We start from the raw sequence: 19,788 nt of genomic DNA, 5'->3' as shown, positions 1-19,788 counted from the left end.
AAATTCTAAATTCATGTTTTCCACTTTTAACATCCATGACAATATTTGTCTGTTGCTCTGTGGACTGTCAAGTATTACACTCGAGTAAGAACCACTATTTTCTAAAGTGTTTTCACTTTTCCACATTGCTTTCTTGCAGTTAGTTAAGTTTAGGAATCAAAAATAAACTATTATGTTGGCCTATTAAAAATATATGATTGGTCATTACGTTGCATAAATGTTGCCTACTACAAAATAAAGAGGGAACATGAAATGTTACACAACTGATCAGTGGAGGGAAAGATTATAGGTTTATAGAAATTGTCTCAAAAGAGATATAAGCATGTTTAAATTTTATTTTGAAATGAAACTAATGACGTTTTGGTTTGTTTTTACTGAATTTGATACAAAGGAGGCAAATGCAATGTTAACCATATATATCCTACTACTGTATGTTACTGGTCACTGGAATGCCATTTATATAGGCTACTTTATCGGGGTTGTATTGTTGATGCAACAGTGCAAGCAGAGCCATTTCAAGTATCCATGAAGCTATTCTGCCATGGATACATTTTTTATTGTCCCCTGTTGTGAAGAGTGTATGTAACAATTCAATGCAGCATCCTTGTTGCTCTTCGCATGCATGTTAAAATGTTGAATAATTAACATCTGTCACAAAGTTTTCATACTACAGAAAATGTTCTGATTCCCCACATCTTCCTCGCCTCTTACTCTGTATCTGTCTGTTCCTTGTGGTAAGGTCCAGTCACGATTTACAAAGGCTAATCCAACTGATTTGACTGAGCCTTGCATGTTTGTGAAGTGTCTGATCTGCATAAAGTTGAGGGAATCACTGATGTGCATGATGCCTGTCTTTGCCAACCTCCCATATAACGTATGCCAGGCATGAAGGCGGCGGCATATGTCTTCTTAATGTTTTATTTAGTATATCAACCCTATTTCCTTTTTATATCACCACACCTGTTAACAAGGCATTCCAAGTGCATCTGCAGGTATACATTGATAAAGAAAGAAGAAGAAAATGAAAATACGGTTAGAGAGGAGGTTGCTTACTGCAGTTAAACTATATTCCTCTACGCAGAGGTCTAAGCCTCCTCACCCCCCCATCTATCTCTCTTTCTTTCTGTGGTTTCCTCTCTCTCTCTCTCTCTCTCTCTCTCTCTCTCTCTCTCTCTCAGTCATCCTCTCGCGCCGTGGTGCTTAGCCTGCGACGTTGGAAAAAAAGAAAAAAAAAATCTCCCTCGGACGCATCGTTTGGAAGAGAAATAAGTAAAGGTAATGTGCAACAAATGTTTTTAAGATTTCTCAAAATAATTTTGTTTGTAGTTTGGGTTTGCACTGTCGCTGTGATAAATCACATGCAGTGGTTCTAAGCGGCGGCAAGGCGAGAACGCACCTGCCCCTATACAGGGACCAACGCTCTTGGTGCAACAGAGCCTCACAGGGCTGATTTTACGAGGACGTGAAAGCCTGTTCCTCTATTAGTGTTTTATGCTGCCTGAGATTTTTTCTTCTTCTTTTTTCCCCGCTTACTTGTGGTGGTAAAGTAATGTATTGGATTTGATTCTACAACGCACGTATTCCAGCAGGTTTGCTTTTGAACGCTCACAATAAGTGATTGAATCCGTGGTCATAGATTTAAAGTGCCACATGAATGCAGGCTGGTATTTACGCTGGATTCTGCCGAGATATGGATGGCGGGGCAGAGTACGCGCCATGGACAGATGTGCGAGAGAGGATTTAGTATCGAGGGAGGAATCACGCGGGGGATAAAAACTGGTGATGCATGCGCGCGCGTGTGTGTTCTGGCTTGTGTTTTTCTAGGTTAAATGGCCCAGCTTTCCATCAATGCTGACTACTCTGTCGCACGACGAGCGCCACACTTTCCCTGCATTGAGGGCTTTGGTGTAGGCTTCCTTTAGTTTTTCTGCATGCATGAGGGATTGAGTAAATGCTTGTCTGTGATTGTGTGTCTATGCGTGCGTGTGTGTGTGTGAGTATGTAGGAAGAGAGGGGAAAGAGAGGGAGGTCTCATGCCAGTAGCAGCAACAGTGTCCGACTGCTGACCGATGGACCACACAGATTCCGACGCCCACACATTCTGGACTGCCAGGCACGATAACGCGTAGCAACATTGAACAACATTTCAAACTGATCTGTCACTACGTCGGTCACACCAGTGCCTATAGACAGTGAAAAGCTTTGCGCGTCTTTCAACACATTCGTGTCTGAAAACGCCGACGACAGCTGATCAAAATGGGTTGTCGTGGGTCGTGAGCTCCACATGTCGAGTAGACCAGATGGTTAAGACATGCTGACTGTGTGCTTGGATCTGATCTGCATGCAGAATGTAAGTACATAATGTAAAAACGCAGCACTTTTGAGGAATTGGGTGATCAGAGAATCCTAAATTAAGAGAAATCTTACTAAAGATGCAACAGTTTAAAACAAGAGAGCTTAGTTTGGATGTTTCTGGTGGGCTTGTCTGTCAGGTTTGTTTGGTCATACTCCAGATATTTTGTTTCTATGACCAATAGTCCTAAAACTAATAGGAAGGCATATCAGTTTGTTAAGAGGATTCCCTCTTATTGTAAATCACCTTTTGCTCTAGTCAATGAGGAGAACCTCTCCCATTCTCACCTATGCTATTGGCCCAATCGATCCAAGTTAAATTAAAAATGAATGTGCAAGACCTGTTACCTGTCAAACTGGATGTTCTACATTATTTCCTTCTTCTATGACACTCATTTGCCTTTGACACATTGATTCCTTTTTCATCCACATACTTGTTAATCTATGCCATGACTCCTGATGTTGCCCCAGGAGGAATGATGAGCATCTCTAATCAATTGTAATCACATATCAGTGCTATACCGGTGAAAAAAGAAAGAGGTAATCAGTACATAGGGCAGGCCTGGCAGATCTAAATAACGACCAGCTTCCAACCAAAGCCAGTGCCTGGTTGCTGTGTAATCTTCACTTCATCAAAATATCTTTGAGCTGCATAAGCCATAATTCCAAGAATCCATAGCATTGCCTGTTGGGTTGAGCTCGAGAGGTGATGAATGTTATATCGGCAGAAACCTGAAGTGCAATTTTCTTCCTACTTGGGTTTGTGAGAAAACAGGGTGAGCTGATGTGGTGGAGTTTAATGTGCAAAAAAGAGTAAAATGATAACAGCATGACCGATTGCGGATTGGAGTAGAGCCAGATGGTTTGTAGCTTCTGCAACCAAAGAGAAGTTAATGGCAAAAGCCAATAGTGCTATTATATTTGCTTGACCTTAGTGCTCAGAGACCAAGACGCGTTAGGGAAGATTGACCTAATTAATTCACCACACACTTGGCTCCTAAAGAATTATAATTCTGGTTTGCGGATTGGATTTTACTACCATGTTAAGTGCCTTTCAGCTGATATTTTTGTGACAGCACAAATGACAAAATAATGAAAAAAAAAGTATCTGAAAAGGGCAATGATTTTTTTTGAGTACCGATGGAATAAAAAAACAGATTGTTGGGAAGGTTACTGATGGCTTAGCATCCTTTAATTAGTAGCTGCTGTAACTCATTGACTTTCTAGTGCGTAAAAATACAACAGTGGACTCCCAATGTGCATTGGAGTAATAATATTTGTGTTGCTCCACTACATAATACCAAAAACACAAGACTGAACTCTTCTATTCCGAAGTGACAGATAGACTGACATAAAATATGATGAAGAGAGGTTCTTTTTCGGTCACATGCACAGTTGAATCGAGCTGCGGTTACAGTTTGACTTGGCCCATTGATTAAGCCATTTCTTGTCTCTGTATACATACACAGAAATACACAGAAGTGAAATTGAGTTAATGACTGCAGTGTGAGCGACACTACTATGCCACATCTAACTTTCTCTCATCGCATATGCAAGTGAAGATAAATTTGCCGTTGGTTGGCAGTTCTTTTTCTCAATGTTCTCAATTGCTCAATGTTTTGTGAAAGATTTGTTTACAATATTTATAATTATGAAAGTATAAAATGTTTGCAATTTGCTGCAGTGGTTGACCCATCACACACATGTTAGATATACACGTGTTCTTGTGATATTCCCAACCAAAGTATATTTCAGGTATTTAGGGGCAGCTTGCTGGCACACAATTGGCAATCTTAGGTCTGAAAGCCTCCACAGGAGCTCCACTCCGCCTGGCCTCAATTTCCAAGCCACGCCCTTCAAATCGATTTCTGCATCCATCAGCCGGGATTATGCAAAGATCCTGAGAGGGGTAACCCTTGGGAGTCATTCACACTTGCTCACTCCTCCTCATCGCATTCTTGGCCGCAGCACACTGTGCTCTCTTTCAGCCTACCAGCTGTTGCAGTGCTCTGTGCAATCAATACGACAGTCGTGTTTCACAACAACCATCACTCCTTCACTGCCAGCAACTTGTGGGAGGTCCCCTTGGGCACGAAAATGAGAGACACTTATTTGCTGACAAGGTTTCAGACATGGAACAGCATTGACAGATTTGAGGAATCTGGGTGTAGTTTCATTAGCTGTACCTCAGCAGATGTGAATGTATTAAGGGCAGACCTCTCTTTCTCTTTGCATGCAAAGTTGAGATGTGAAAGGATTGCAAAGGGGGATTATGCAGAGGACCTGTATGAGAACAGGGAAATAAGTGAAACAAGCATGATACAGCATTACGTTCTTAAAAATGTGGGAAGTTAGTGAGAAGCTCTCCACCTTCTCTCCTGATAGGTACTGTCACAGCCAGCTAAGTCTCACACCTGACAAGCTAACTGTATTATAAGTAGAAAGGTGTTAGGAAATCAGAACAAAATCATTGTCCCTAAGTACTGCCAGCTGAGTGCTAGGTGTAGTGAGTTGTGTAGGTGTGTGTTGTGTGCAGTGAGTGGCAGTTAGTGTGCTGGGTGTAGAGAGTGGCAGGTGGTCGAACATGAGCAACCGTAGTCCAGCGTCAGTCCAACTTTGAAGACATGTCTTTAATTTTAGCCTAATCAGTGGGTCGCATATGTGGACTGCTCTTATTACTCCCACAGCCAGATGTAGGTCTTACAAGAAAATGCGTAATAGATATGTTAGTCCAGATATCGGAATCATGATAAATCTCATGATAATACCTCAAATCTAGGGGTGAAATCATGACATGGCAACAAATCTGTAGGCTGTTGTTTTGTGTAGGGAAGGGTCCAGATTGTCAGATGAGTCTAAACCGCATGATTTCTGATATGAAATTCTGTAGTCTAATCTTATTTTATCCACCTCTTCCCCTTCTGATAAACAACCAAGTCAATAACGTGCAATGTGTGTATGTTGTCATGTAAAGCGTCGCAGGTGGACAACGGCCTCCTGAAGCAACCTGTGGCAGATGAAAATGGGTTGAGCCTTTAGGTCATCGCTTGTGGTACTTCCCCTTATAAAAAAGAGAAAAGAGTGTGGAAAATGTTGTCATGGTACAATTTTTGAGCCTTCAAAATGTGTGAAAATGTGTTCTCCACATGTTGAAAACATAGTAGTTTAACGAGTCGGGGCTAACAACTTTTTGGTGGGTACTTGCTATGTGTTGGGCAGGATTGTGTCGTGTGATGAAAACCAATGAATATCCAACTTTGTAATTCCTGACAATAGGTTTTTTTCTAATCCTAACCATGTAGATTAATTGTAATCTTAACCGTGCATTTTTAACTTCTAACCCTTGCCTATTGTGGGTGGGAGCTAAGTAAAAAAGTGCTGAAAATGTAGTGCAAGATAGGATTTGATCTTGCAATCTCCTGCTTGAAGGTCAGGGGTTTAACACAATTCAAAAAGCCCCTCCTGCTCTCGAATAAATTGTTAGTTTTTTTTTTTCAGTTTTGATCCTATTCAACAGTGTCAACTGTCGTCATCATCATCATCACCACGAGTGCCAACATCAGTTATCAGGAGTTGAAACATCATCAGTAGTGCAGCAGAAGCTGTACTGCAGCAAATAGTTTAGGGAGGGAAATGTGGCAGAGGGACTTTTTAAGGCTTTATCATGACATTTAGTGCATTGTGCCTTATTTGTTGATTATACGTTCTGCAAGGAGTTGGAGTCGCTAGTATCGTTCCATGGCAAGTCTGTGGACCCTAAATAAGCTGTGGATTAACAAGCATGTCAAAGAGCTAAATCCAAATTCATGAATTAAATAAACCCACAGAAATTTCAAGCAGAGTCATCCAATGTTGTTACTACATTCGTAACTTAGGGCTGTTTGACAAGTGTAGTGACAAAATGGTGCAATGTGGCCTGACGTTGACTAAATGTTTTTGACAGGGAATAGCTGTTTAGAGGAAAGAGGGTACGCGTCTGTCTGAGGGAAGATTCTGATTCCTCCATGCTGACAAACTCACAAGAGTCGATGTGTGAACAAACAGCTACATCTCCCTTCAGGATATAAATATATGCATCTCATCTTTTTGGTGCATGTCTAAAAAAATTCCACATTAATACACACACATACACACGCATACAGTCATTTGTCAACGCTGGCAAAAAAAATCATAATCATATTAATATAGGCTCGCACAACTTTGTTCTTCTGCGTTGAATGTTTGAATCCTGCTTTGTCCTATATCTATGTTAGGAATTTTACTGAGTGAACTATGTTGTACAGTCAGTTTTTTGCACTGAAACGAACACAGATGACGCGCCTTGCCCTCCATCTCTTTGACCAACCTGGTAATATGGCGACCAGTTTAAGCAGCAGAACTTCCTGTCTCTGTCCTGCTCTGCTGGTGTCGGTGCTGTTCTGCAACACTATATTACTGCCTGCTCAGCCCTAACACCACCTCTTCATCCACCTGCGGGCTCTGACTGAGGGTATGATATAATCACTCCCTAATGTCTCTGTGCAAACGTTTCCTACCAGGAGTGATGAGATCAGAGCGTGAAACTGTAGCCTGCTTTTTTTCCAGTCCTGAGCAGCATGACTGCCTGTAAGCATCAGAACCTTATGCAGCGTGTCGGTGATAAGAAGAGCTTGATGCAAGAAATATTTTGTGCCTAATGACTGATTCACTAAATTCACATTGGTTTAAAAATCACCTGAGCAATGAGGAGCTGAACACGACTCACACAATATGAAGCTGCTACACCTTGGCTCTTACTCACATTTTTCAGTGAACAGCAATACAAAGTTGTTCAAACTAAGCTGACTTCGTGAAAATTGTTTGGGAGGAGATAAATGTGTGTCAGAGTGCAGTTTTTAAACTAAACTCTAGCCACTTAAATTTATAAATGTGATGAGTGTAAACTCTAAATTATTGAATCCCACATATCTAGTCACATGATCTCCAAAATGCAGACAGTTTCAACATTTGTAAATGATAAATATACACAGAGCTGACCCACTGATGAAGCTTTTGTACTGTAGTAATCTGCAGGTGTGTTGATCCATGCATGTTACATATGCTATGTGTTCATTTTTGTATGTATTTGTTAAGTGTTTAGTGTGTGTGTTTGTGTACTGTATGTGTGTTAAGTAAGGACGCCATCTGCCATGATCTTTAGTTTGTGCCAACCCCCCACTGCCGTTAACCCACACCCACATACACTAAATCCTTCAGTGTTTGACTTTGATGAGGAGAAATTAAGTCTTTGTGGATGCATGTTTGTGAAAGCGAGGCAGAGGATACGCTAAGAAGACTGGGAGTGATGAAGTGACTCTCAGAGGTTAACAAACGAAAAGAAAGCTGTGGTATTTCTGCTTGAATTTTTAACCTCTGACCTTGTTGCTCTCACTTTAGTTGGATACTAAACATACTGTCTTCTCCAGGATGTCACGCACTCGGACAGAAAAACATTTTGAAATATACACACACATACTTAAACATGCGTACCAAATGGATTTTGGAATAATGCCTTTTTTTCTGACTTGCCCTAGATTTATTTAGCATCTGTGCCACACACTCATCTCTCTGTTTTATCACTTAGCTTTGCCTCTTACACACACACGCTGACACTTTTCATTGCCTTCTTTCTTGTAGCCTTCCTTTCCTACTCTTTTATTGCTCTTTTTCTCCTTCCTTCTCTCTGAACTGACTACTAAGATCTGGGTATGAATATTTTAGCTGCAGCCCACTCTGCATCTGCGAGAGTCAACGCTGTACATCTACTGCCAGTGCGTATTTACAGCTAGATGAATACACGCTGCTGTGTTCTACTAAAGCATCTGTTTGTCTTATAGTTAAGCCCATAGCCAACAGAAATTGAAAATTGAAATCTCTTTGCCAAGATGTTCACAATCCTGAGCTGAATTTTTTTTATTATATATTTTGTTAATTTTTTATTACATAATAGTGTTATGTTAATTGCTGTACTCACCAAAATTACCTTATATCATACAATTCATACCTCCTGACCCAGACTAAATATTCAATTCACAAGAAAAATTATCCTTGAGATTTTTTTAGATTATGAAGTCATAGATGGTTAAACTGAAAGTTGAAAAATGCGAGCTTGAAAACATTGATTAGTACAAATAGCATGACATTATGCAAAATACATTTATTGGTTTGCTCAGATATCTGGACTGGGGTTAGCCTGCTAACCGGTTAGCTGTAAACTTTCTTGTAAAACATTTGTATTATAGGATTGGTTGGTGGGTCACTGAGGTGCCCAGTGGGCCCTAAGGACATTGTTAAAGAAAACCTAGCTGTTAAAATTCAATACGCATACAGTGAGGAAAACTGACATGACAAAGCCTACAAATGTGACAATTCCCATAATACACAGCTGTATGATTGCAGTGCAAATTTAGAATCGCATGTATTTACCTTGTAGGATGAGGTTTTTCCAGGCTTTGTCTGGGTAAATCACCAATGCGTGACTCGAGCCAGAATAGCGGTTTATGGTTTATGCCAGGGTATTAGATATTAGATTTGCAGACCTAACCTGCAGTCTACATGCACAGCTTTTGGCTGCTTTCACTTCTCCCATTGATTTTCTAATATGACAACACACTGACGGTGTGTGCATCTATGTGCATGGCATCTCCATTCGTATATGAATAGCTTATGTTTGAGAGGCTTCTTGATGATTTGTCAGGTTTTGAGGCTGAGAGACCGTAGCCAGAAAGACAAAACTCTCTCTAAAAAAAAAGCTGTTTACTTCAAGCAATCAATAGACCAACAAATACTACCTCACTCCTCAGTCAATAATAATATTGACTGTGGTACATCCTCTGATAAAACAATGCCAGAGAAGAGAATCTGTTCTTATTCATTGTCCACAACTTCCCTCTCTCTTTTTGTCATGCTGGTGTGTTATCATGTCAGAGCTGAATCATGCAGACATAATTCAGGGCCCAAACACAAGACGACATAGGCTTCGAATATATGCACAAACCTGAGCCAGACACACCACATTGCACATAAACGCAGTGACACATGTGTGCAGTGCGCTCTTTACACACTCCTCCACCTGAAGGGCTTTTTTTCTATAAATGTTCACACTACCATCTCCAGCCATACCCTCCAGTGTGTGAGAATGTGTTTTTGTGAGTGCATGTGAGTACTATGCTTTGAAGGCAAAGATTAGCATACTCTTTAATTAGTAAAAAAAAAAAAAGATTATTTCCTCACAGTACAAGACTTTTTGTAAAGAGCTAACAAAGAATTGGATGTTTTTACTGAAAGGAGAGGGTTTTGTAATTGAAAGACACTGAGAGTTTGGACGGCAAAGTCTTCTGATGCGTGAAGATGCATTTCCTTTTTTTCTTATTTAAGAGCTCTCTGCGATCATGATTCTGAATAAGTCCAGGTGTTGATGTTCTAATCCACATAAACGACCCACAGCATGCATGGGTTGATGATGACAGAGAGCAGAGAGCATACTTGTTGAGAAGTTTTCATTTTCTGTATTGTAAGTCTGGACTAAGGCAATTGGCAAATGAGAATAAAAAAAAATATATATATATATATATATATATACATAATTAATTAAACATAATTAAAAAGGGTTAGGGTTTAGCATCACACATCATAATCTATAGTGTACAGTACATCAAAATCTCACAACCCTACCAAGAGCGTTATCAGCAAACAGCCTACACACACAACACCCACGTGCCTTAAATTAAACTTTTGTTGGAGGAAAAAGAACTTCTCAAGACATGCATGTGGAAACCGAATTTTGATCCTTTCCGGCGCAAAGAAATGTCTCAAAGAGAAAATTTTCTCCTCTTGTGTACCTGATCTGGTTGTGACAAACAATTATAATAATGTTTCAGATTTGCCAGGTTTCATTAATAAATTACTACATGGCTCATTTTAGCCGGTTTCCATGTCTGGATGCATGCAACTACAAAAGTAACATATGGTAAATTACAGCTCTCATCCCCTAATTATAAACTCATAGTGGAGTTGACATTTAAATCTAATCTTTAATCCTTTGATAATTGACTGTATAACCTTACTTAGTAGCACAGAATTGTGACTTTAAAATTGTATTATTGACTGTTTGAAGCAAAAATTTAAAATGAATAAAACTTAAAAGCATAAATCAGCAACCTGTAACCAATCAATTTAATATGGAATGTTAAGTTTCTCAGTTTTTTATGATTACTGTTTAGAGTAAATCATTTGCTTGAGTCGGGAATACAGCTACTGTATTATCAGTTTAAATTCTCCTCATCCTTGTATGCCTTATTCTAGTATCGTGTCACTGATTGTGAAGGCAAACTTCTGCCTCTGGCAAAGTGCATTTGTAAATTGAGACGTAACATACCCTTGCATTATGGCTTTTGTCAGACTAGAAAACCCATGCATGATGTTTACTAGTGAAAAAGAAGTGTGATTGAAAAGGTGATTGGTAACATGGTAAGTTCCAGTGCAGAAAATATGCCAGTCATACAGCTACCTTTAACTGTGAAACCTCTGCGTGAAACCTCCTCACAACAGGACGAAGCCACCTCCATGCTTGACCTTGCCCTTATCACACCAGTCAGACTCCTGACAGTTTTAGTTTTGTCTGATCACTCCGTAGAGCAGGGTCTCATAACACAGCAGACCTGCTATTTTTTTCTGATTTCTCACAGTCTGTACTGATACATTTGATCCTGTTTTCATCAGTATATCTTAGGCAGCGAGGCCATTATTTCTCCCTGCTGTTATTTTCAAATGCCTATTTTGAGAAAAACGCTGGTCTTTATTCAACAGCTAAGAAGGTTACCTGTTCTAATAGTATAACTACTACAAGTATGTCAAATCTTTATTCAAACCATTGCCGTTTTAGTCTAATGAAATAGTTTTTTCCATCCTTATGTTTTGAACTCTTTGCCTTTTATGTATTATATTTGCTCTTCAGCTTTAACACATGCATGGCCTGGACTTATATGTGTATCACATATCAAGCCAATTCATTGTCATTATTCATTTTCCAGATGTACTTTTTCACAATTCCGTTGCTATGCAGTCAAGTGGCTTATTTTAAAAGCATCCAACATTGTCACCATAGATATAATAATGTCACTCAGCTTGTATGAATATAAAGAATTCTAGATCATTGGAAATGATTGACTGTTTTCTGCCCTACATACCGCACTCTAAACAGCTATGATCTCATATCAGAAATCCTACCAGCAACTGTTGGTGGTAAAGCCGTGCTCATAAGCCCGCTGAGTTTATAAGAAACTCTCAAAAACTAGGCTCAACGGCAATTTCTGATGTCAAGGTTTGAACATCAGTTCTTGTCCTCCTATTCGTTCTCTCTCTCCCACATATTCTTTCTCATCTCATATGAGAACCTCTGTGGCTAATTTTACCCAGCAGTACAAAGGACAGATGTGCCATGAAAGAAAGACAAATAAGTGGATGGTGGACTTACAGAAAGTATGTGTTATCAGCTCAGTTTTTCTTAATTTCTGATCTTTTCCATCTACCATTGGTGCGGTCAAGTAAGAAACACTGACAACATCCCATCCCCTTACTGCAAGCAAATTTAAAAAATCCTCCTTCTCAGTGCGAATTTATTTCACGGTGTTGTGTCATAGTCAATGCCACACATAAACTGCCGCCATGACATCTTTTTAGACGATTACTGCTTGAGAACACAAATGTCCAAATCCGTCACGGTTGACACTGTGGAGCCTTTACCCAGAAAACTCCCATAGTCAAACTGACAGTTAAGCCCATTAGCAGGTCATTGTCCAGAAACTTCACTGAGGTGCGTCTGTTTTCTGATAATGTTTGCTACTTTGCATTCTTTTTCCTTCTGATATATGTTTTTCCACTACTGTGTTCAAATGTATTAATGCAATGGCAAAAAAAAAAAACATCATTACAAAAAAGTCAGAAGCCTTGTCTGCCATCCTAGATGTGCTCTGAACAAAATTTCGGTGACAAACTCTTTGCATGATTTCCTGTCTCGGTTTGTTCCCAGATAAGGACTTGAAATGAATGGGCTTCATCGTAGAATTACTACAATTTCAAAGCTCAAAAAACAATGCACGCCCCAGTTTTCCATGGTAAATTGTAACACGCTTACATTTTGGATTATGTGAAAATGATGTGATATTGCACAACTTGTATGAACTACCCCTTTGAGGAGGTAGGTGAGGACGGATATTGGTGTTGCTCTAAAGACAGTCGTGGCAGAGAACAAGTTTTTGTCCCATCTGACCCACTGCATTCCAGCTACTTTTTTTCACTTTTTACTCTTCACTGGGTTTGTTAGGTTGAGGCTTAACAATATTGTTAGGACTCGAAGTTTTAGCTTAACTATTAATAAATTAGGCTTTCATGTTTGCATCAAGTCACCTGAATGCTTCTTTAGACGTAGTTAAAGCTTAGTTAAAGGAGGGTTTACACCATATCTATCAATGGCTGCTGACATGTCACGGATGGCAACTGATCTGATCTTGAAATATGAAAGCAGTTTTGATCGATTTGACATAATTACCAGGTGGTTAGTACTAGTGACAGGATCCTGGCAGGATACTTACAAATGCATCCACATGCACAAAATGTCCTACTTAGTGGTCTTGTTATAATTGGTCACTATAGCGAACCCACCCACATGCACAGAAAATTGGAGAGTGAAGAAGAGAGTGGAAACTGCAGCATATGGGATAAATGAGTGGTAGTGTTACTCAGAGAATGTCCAATGTTCATAGAATGGTGCTGAAAGTAATATTTCATCATTAGTCATTGGAAGACAATGCTTTCCTTGGTTTCTGCCCCTAAATTGTCAAGAGTTGATTGACATGCATGTCCTCCGGTTTTCATCAGGAAGAGACTCCTGCTCGTGAGGCTACTTTATGTTCCTGGGCTGCTTTGAACAACCATTTTTGGTTGACAAGCAGGAAATTAAGAAAGAAAAAATAAACTCCAACTGCTGCTGAGTTGTGCCATTTCGAAAACAGCCAACAGCTAAATGTTCACACCTTCCAAACATGCCTGTCTTTAAAAGATGACGGCACGCAAATAAAGTGCTTCATGTGGTTTTGACACAACATGATGTGGAACTAACATGGCATAAATGTACAGGCCCACGGCCATCCTTCCATCTCCAGCTACATCTACCTCCTCTTCTTGCTTCCTTCCGCTGTACAATCATGCCAACCACATTTGATCTGCTTATGATCACTCCTCCTTTCCCTCCCACTACCACAGGAAGAGGGCTATGATTTTCTAAAATCTGCGTACATTTTCTGAGATAATGTTACCCATTTGTGTAATCCACCCAGGAGAGTATGTGGAGGCTATGAAACTGCTGACCGCACCTGGCTATGAGTAAGGCCATTTGTGACTGATTCATTTCAGACCTTTTTATTGTGTCAGCAGCTGTTTCACTTTGATTTGATTATGAGTGGGTGAAGGAGAGCAGGACTGGAGAGAAGAGAGACGCACAACTTACGGAGTGAGAGTAAAATGTTAAGATGTAAACTGCTCCACATATGTCAACTCAAGACATTTTAGCAACAAGGGCAGTCTGCTGAACAGCTCCACCAAAACAAAGAAAAAACCCCAATGAAGATCAAGATGAGCATTAAGAGCTAATGGATTTAAATTGGTCCGTGCCTCTCATCAGCAAACATTGTTTTGCAAAGCTAACTTTTTGAGTGACCTTGCTAACCAACAGACAAACCACTCACAACATAAACTTGTTGGTAGATGCAGCCATAATATACCAGCTTCAAGTCCCTCTGAGTCTCTCTGTTTATGTCTGACTGAAGTTGCATGAGCAATCTCAACATGTTTGACTTTTTCAAATATTTATGTCTTGTATATGCAGTATTTTGTCTATTTAAAGTACACAGTGGAAGCCGAGGGAGAATTCTGGCATGGTGCCCATCCATTATTGAGAATTCCATTGAGACAAGCTAGGAAACACACAACTACACTGGCTTGTTTGGAAGCGACAGACAATAACCACTCTCTGTACTGTTGGATGATGAAATTTAGATGAAAACATTATGGATCAGTTTTACATCTTTGGTCTGAGTAAAGTTGCTCGATGTGGGCACGCCAAGCTGTAATTTAGCCTTTTAACACATGCTTTCCTGGGTTAGTGCCAAATGTAATCATCAGGCTATGTGTTAATGTATTCACATTTACTTTCAAAACATTTTGACATTTTCTCTCCCTCAAAGCTTGAAGTGAAGTCTTGGAACAGTTCCTAAATTTAAACCCAAAGTGTGCAGCACTCTTGGGACTAGGGCTGATTGTCATTGATCTAAGAGGCACCTCTGAGCTTGGTTGACTGGAAACCAGTAAAATGCAAACTTTGAGTAATGTGGAAATAGACATGAGTTTGTCACATCACAGAAAAAATGTGTTATCCACCACCCAGCCAAATGATTAAAGGTGTAATGCACTAAACCAGCAGAATCTGACTCCAACGTAAACCAACAGTATCCATCAGAAACCCTTGTGCCACTCCCCCATTTCAGCTAATACCTTACTCACTGTTTGTAAAAATAAAAATGTAGTAGCAGGAAAAAACATCCTGATTTAAAGGTTAGTACTGATATGATTAAGCCATGCTATTAGCTGTGACTAGAAAAGAAAATCTTGACACTAATCGGGAGAGTGTAAGGCTCAGCCTTTCTCCATTTCTATTCTTCTGTATGAAGATGGCAGTTGTTAAATTAATACCTGTGTGCAACTGCTCTCACCATGATGTCCTTGCTGCTTCCTGTTGTAAACAACAGCGTGTAAAAGGTGATGTGTCCATGATGATTAATACGATATAACGGAGTATATTGTATATGTATTCTTTACATGTCGGTCAATAAAATGTCCTCATTGCAATTTTCTGAAAGCTTCCAGTTCCAGGAGCAATCCGTTTTTACTGGTTTAAACTGTGTTAAATCAAGTTTTAACTAAAGTGCGATATTACTTTTTAGAAACACCATTAACAGTATTTCAGTATCAAACCACAGCTGCGCAAGTTATCGAAATGATCACGATAATTTGTGATACATTGATGCTGTAAGCAGTTTAGAAGGGAGCAAAACTTTCCAAAAATCCTCGGCAAAATTCACGTGATCCTTTCTTGTTTGCACCGCCTACGTCTCATTTAAATATTTCATGCGGTTCGTCCAGTTTTGTGTGATTTGGATAGTTGTAGTGACAAGAGTCAGCACACCAGTACATGTCATGTCTGTTATTGCTGTTGCCCTGTACAACAGCAAACCTTCAAACCTTTGCGAGATGAGAAAATTACCCCCAGGCTATTCTGAAATTCCCTTATCATCGCTACCTTTACGTAAGTTATATGGATTGGCAAATATGAATTTGTGTATATATAAATATGCAAAAGCACTTTGATCTAGCCATGTAATTTTCAGTTGTGTATGTTTTTCCCTTCATTCTCCCTTATTGCTCTCTTGGTCACTGTTATTGTCTACTTTCACTCCCACGCACCCTGTCCTGTTCTTCTCTTTCTCTCTTTCCTGAGCTACTTTCATTTCCAGCATCGTTTACCTTAGTTCCCGCATCACACACACACACTTTCACACAAACAAACACATGCATTCATACATGGACTAACATTAATTTGACACCAATTATTTTTTTTTTCACAGATCAGGTGAATAGCAGTCTCCCATCATGACATCCCAAAGGTTTGTTACTTGGAACATCCATGGAATTGGCACACAGGCAAAAAGACTCAGAGTTTTGAGTCACATGAAAAAACTCAAAGCTGATATTTGTCTATTACAAGAATATATTCTCTGCTCATTTTAATTTAAGCTATATTACCACACAAATCCATTGTTTTCACTCATAATAGCACCGTCACTGATTCGGAAGGCATATTTATCGTAAATACTTTATATAACTATAAACAACAAATTCACTTTTTACTTTATGTGATTCTCCAATAGTCACTGGAGGAGATTTTGATAGTTATCAACCCATCATCAGACAGATCCAACAGCCTCCTGCATAACTCACAATCCACAGAAATAATTCAACAGCATATGAATGATTTCGTTGATTGACGACTAAAACATCCATCCGTGAAAAAATTCTCTTCTTTTCTCACGGGTTCATTACTTCTAGCATAGAAATTTTACAGAATTCTAATTATTTTTTCCGTAGCGACTTCTTTCTCACCAATAACAATCACCTCTAAAATACTCTTAATACCTCCCTCCTTAAATATCCTGACTTTTACATGCACATAAAAAAAGAGTGGGCATCCTTTCTTGAATCAAATGATTGACCAGAATCAACACCTTCACTTCTTTGGGAAACAGGAATAACTGCAGAAAAAAATAATCTCTTCCTCCACACACACACAGAATAAGAGAAAATGAACGTGAACAGCTAATCCAAACAAACCGATTCCAAATGACCTGCAGAATTACAGATTACAACTCAATAATTATATAAACGAAAGAACAAAATTTCTCCTCCAAAGGCTTAGACTCGAACAATTTGAACATAACAATAAATGTGGAAAATAATTATGCAACCAAAGCAAATGAAACAAAGAAAAACAACAACTTCAGTGATAAGAAACACAGAAAGGAAAACCTATACAACCACCTGAAAAAATAATTAGAATTCTGTAATATTTCTATGGTAATTTGTATCCACAAACAAGCAACCCTAACTAACAAGACGTTGACAGCTTTTTAGGAAACATTGATTTACCACAACTCTCCCAAGACCAAATAAGCAAGTTGACAAATCACTTAGAATATCTGAACTTCATACTCTTAAACTTAACCTCTATAAAGACTCTGCTTTCACATCAAGCTACCGCCCCATATAACTCATCGGCAAAGACAGTAAAATCATTAGTAAGGCTTTAGCATTAAAAATAGAGACAGTTACTTAATTCAATATACATCCAGATCAAACTGGTTTTATCATAATATTCAACATAATTCCTGAAGCGCTTTATTCTAATCAACCAACAGTAACTGTTTCATTAGATGCAGAAAAAGCATTTGATGAAGTTAATTGTCAATTCCTATTTTCAAAATAGAACAAAAAAAATGGTTTTGGTGAATCAGTTTTTCATACGGTGAAGGTTTTATACACATCAGAAATGGCCACAATCTTGGTTAATGGACTAACATCATGACACTTCACTTTGTACAGAGGCACAAAACAACTCTTGTTGTCTTCATTCGTCATTGAACCACTTACTGCAGCTATCCATCAAAACATTGATATAATTGGAATCCAATCCCAGAGCATACATCAAAAGATAAGTCTCTATGCAGATGATTTCTTACTTTACCTACAGGATTCATCGTCATCTCTGCCTTCAACCATTAACCTTATAAACAACTTCAACACCATATCAGACTATACTATTAACTGGTCAAAGTCCACTATTGCCCCTCCTTTTCCTAATAGCTTGGATGCAGCACCATTCATTTCTCTGCATGTCAGCACCATCAAACTTCTAGGAGTTCACATCTCACCCGGGCTGTCAGAATTGGCCAATTGACTTCTCAAAACTATAGAGAACAACCTGATGAATCTACTAGCATCCCTCATAGGGTGAAGTGCTATAATTAACATAACTGTATTACCCACAATTAACTCATTGTTTCTATGATCCCCATCAAACCTCCACCATTACAAAACACCTCGTATCAAATTAAACACGTTACATAAAAAGCAAAACACAGATGACTTGGAAGCTCCAAACTTTCGATGGTATTTCATGCCCCATAAATGGATCCACCCTAATTAGTCTGATGAGATCTGGATAGACTTGGAACAAACATTATGCCAAAAAATGGAATATCAAGGAGTTAAGCTTTACAACCCGTTCAATTATACAACACCCATGCTTCCAAAACCCGATCACAGCTACAACTCTGAGAACCTTTACCACCACTTTTCACCAGATCACCAACACAACAATGTCTCCTAATAAATATTCGCCTGTCTGGAACAATCCAGATGTCTTAATAAATAACACAACATTCTGTTTCTCTTCACGGACTCATAAAGGTTTCATACATCTCACACACATTTTCCCTGATAATTCTATGTTACCATTTTCTGATCAAGTCCAAAACTATGGCATTGGAGAGAGACCTTTTCTTCAATAAGTTTGACCTAACCTTGATCCCAATTTGACCCTATTTCACAAAGGTGATGAGGTTTGATGTTCCGGCTTAAACAACAGTATAAACAATTTGATCTCAGTTTTCTTACTGAGTGAAGATACAACTTAGATCCATGATCAGTGAGGTCAGTGCACAACAAAACAGGAATCAGACATTACATTATGTATATGTATACATACATATATTTTTATAAATAATGATTAGTACAATACATTTCATAGTTGGTTATCAGATTATATCTGATTTATTCATTACCCATTACTGAGTTTTTTGCAAGATCAAATCTTCCTCTGCTCATTTGTTTCTATGTCTACGCTATTAGTGCATGTGTTTTTGGTGTCTGCAGGATGCATGTATAATGCTGTTTGACTGAATTACTGTCACTTAGAAGTATATTTGTACAGTGAATGGGAGCTGATAGAAAGTGATGTTTGTGATTTTTTTTTTCTTTTTGTTACATGTAATGATGTTATACAGAAATCATTTTCCATTCATCACAAGGTAGAATGACAGGATCAGCCCAAGATTATTGCTAAAAATGAGGTGCCATGCTCAGCGCTTCCTAACTAATTTGAGAGGTAAAAAGTGCTGATGGGAGAGAGGGAGAGAGAAAGACAGAAAGAGACAGATACAGAGAGGCAGAGAGGAACAGCTGAGGCCAGCAGGGATAGACTGAAAAGAAGGGGATAGTGTGTGTCATTTTCTCTGACAGTTATTTGCAGAAATTGTTCATGGCAAATATGTTGTGTGCTGATGGGTGGAGGGATTTTGTAACAGGTATTCTGCTATGTGACTGAAACAGAGGATAAGTAGCACCGCAGTCTACGTTGTACCACTTGCAGATCGAACACTCTTCTGATACATTATCAGTCAAAATTGTCATCATTGTATTTTGTTTTTTTTGCCAAGAGGCGTTAGTTTGAATAAATTACAGCAGCTGAGGACAACTGAGTCGAGAAATAAAAAGAACATAGATTATATAGATAGATAGATAGATAGATAGATAGATAGATAGATAGATAGATAGATAGATAGATAGATAGATAGATAGATAGATAGATAGATAGATAGATAGATAGATAGATAGATAGATAGATAGATAGATAGATAGATAGATAGATAGATAGATAGATAGATAGATAGATAGATAGATAGATAGATAGACAGACAGACAGACAGACAAACAGACTCTCTCAGGTGTGTTATTTATCAGGCTTGTCAT

The 19,788-nt window shown here is 38.8% G+C and overlaps 1 protein-coding gene across 1 annotated transcript in view; it reads left to right on the top strand.

Moving 5' to 3' along the window:
• The first annotated feature begins 1,162 nt into the window (after window positions 1–1,162).
• LOC140273717 (protein phosphatase 1 regulatory subunit 29) overlaps window positions 1,163–19,788 on the top strand; it is a 62,203-nt gene continuing 43,577 nt past the window's right edge. Inside the window, exon 1 of the mRNA XM_072369367.1 lies at window positions 1,163–1,275. The gene's annotated coding sequence lies outside the window, so the exon portion shown is untranslated. The remainder of the gene's footprint in view (window positions 1,276–19,788) is intronic.

Source organism: Leuresthes tenuis, unplaced genomic scaffold (assembly GCF_036924035.1).
Source record: "Leuresthes tenuis unplaced genomic scaffold, fLeuTen1.0.hap1 SCAF_17, whole genome shotgun sequence".
In the NCBI taxonomy this organism is placed as follows: Eukaryota; Metazoa; Chordata; class Actinopteri; order Atheriniformes; family Atherinopsidae; genus Leuresthes; species Leuresthes tenuis.
This window is presented reverse-complemented; position numbering and strand designations above follow the sequence as displayed.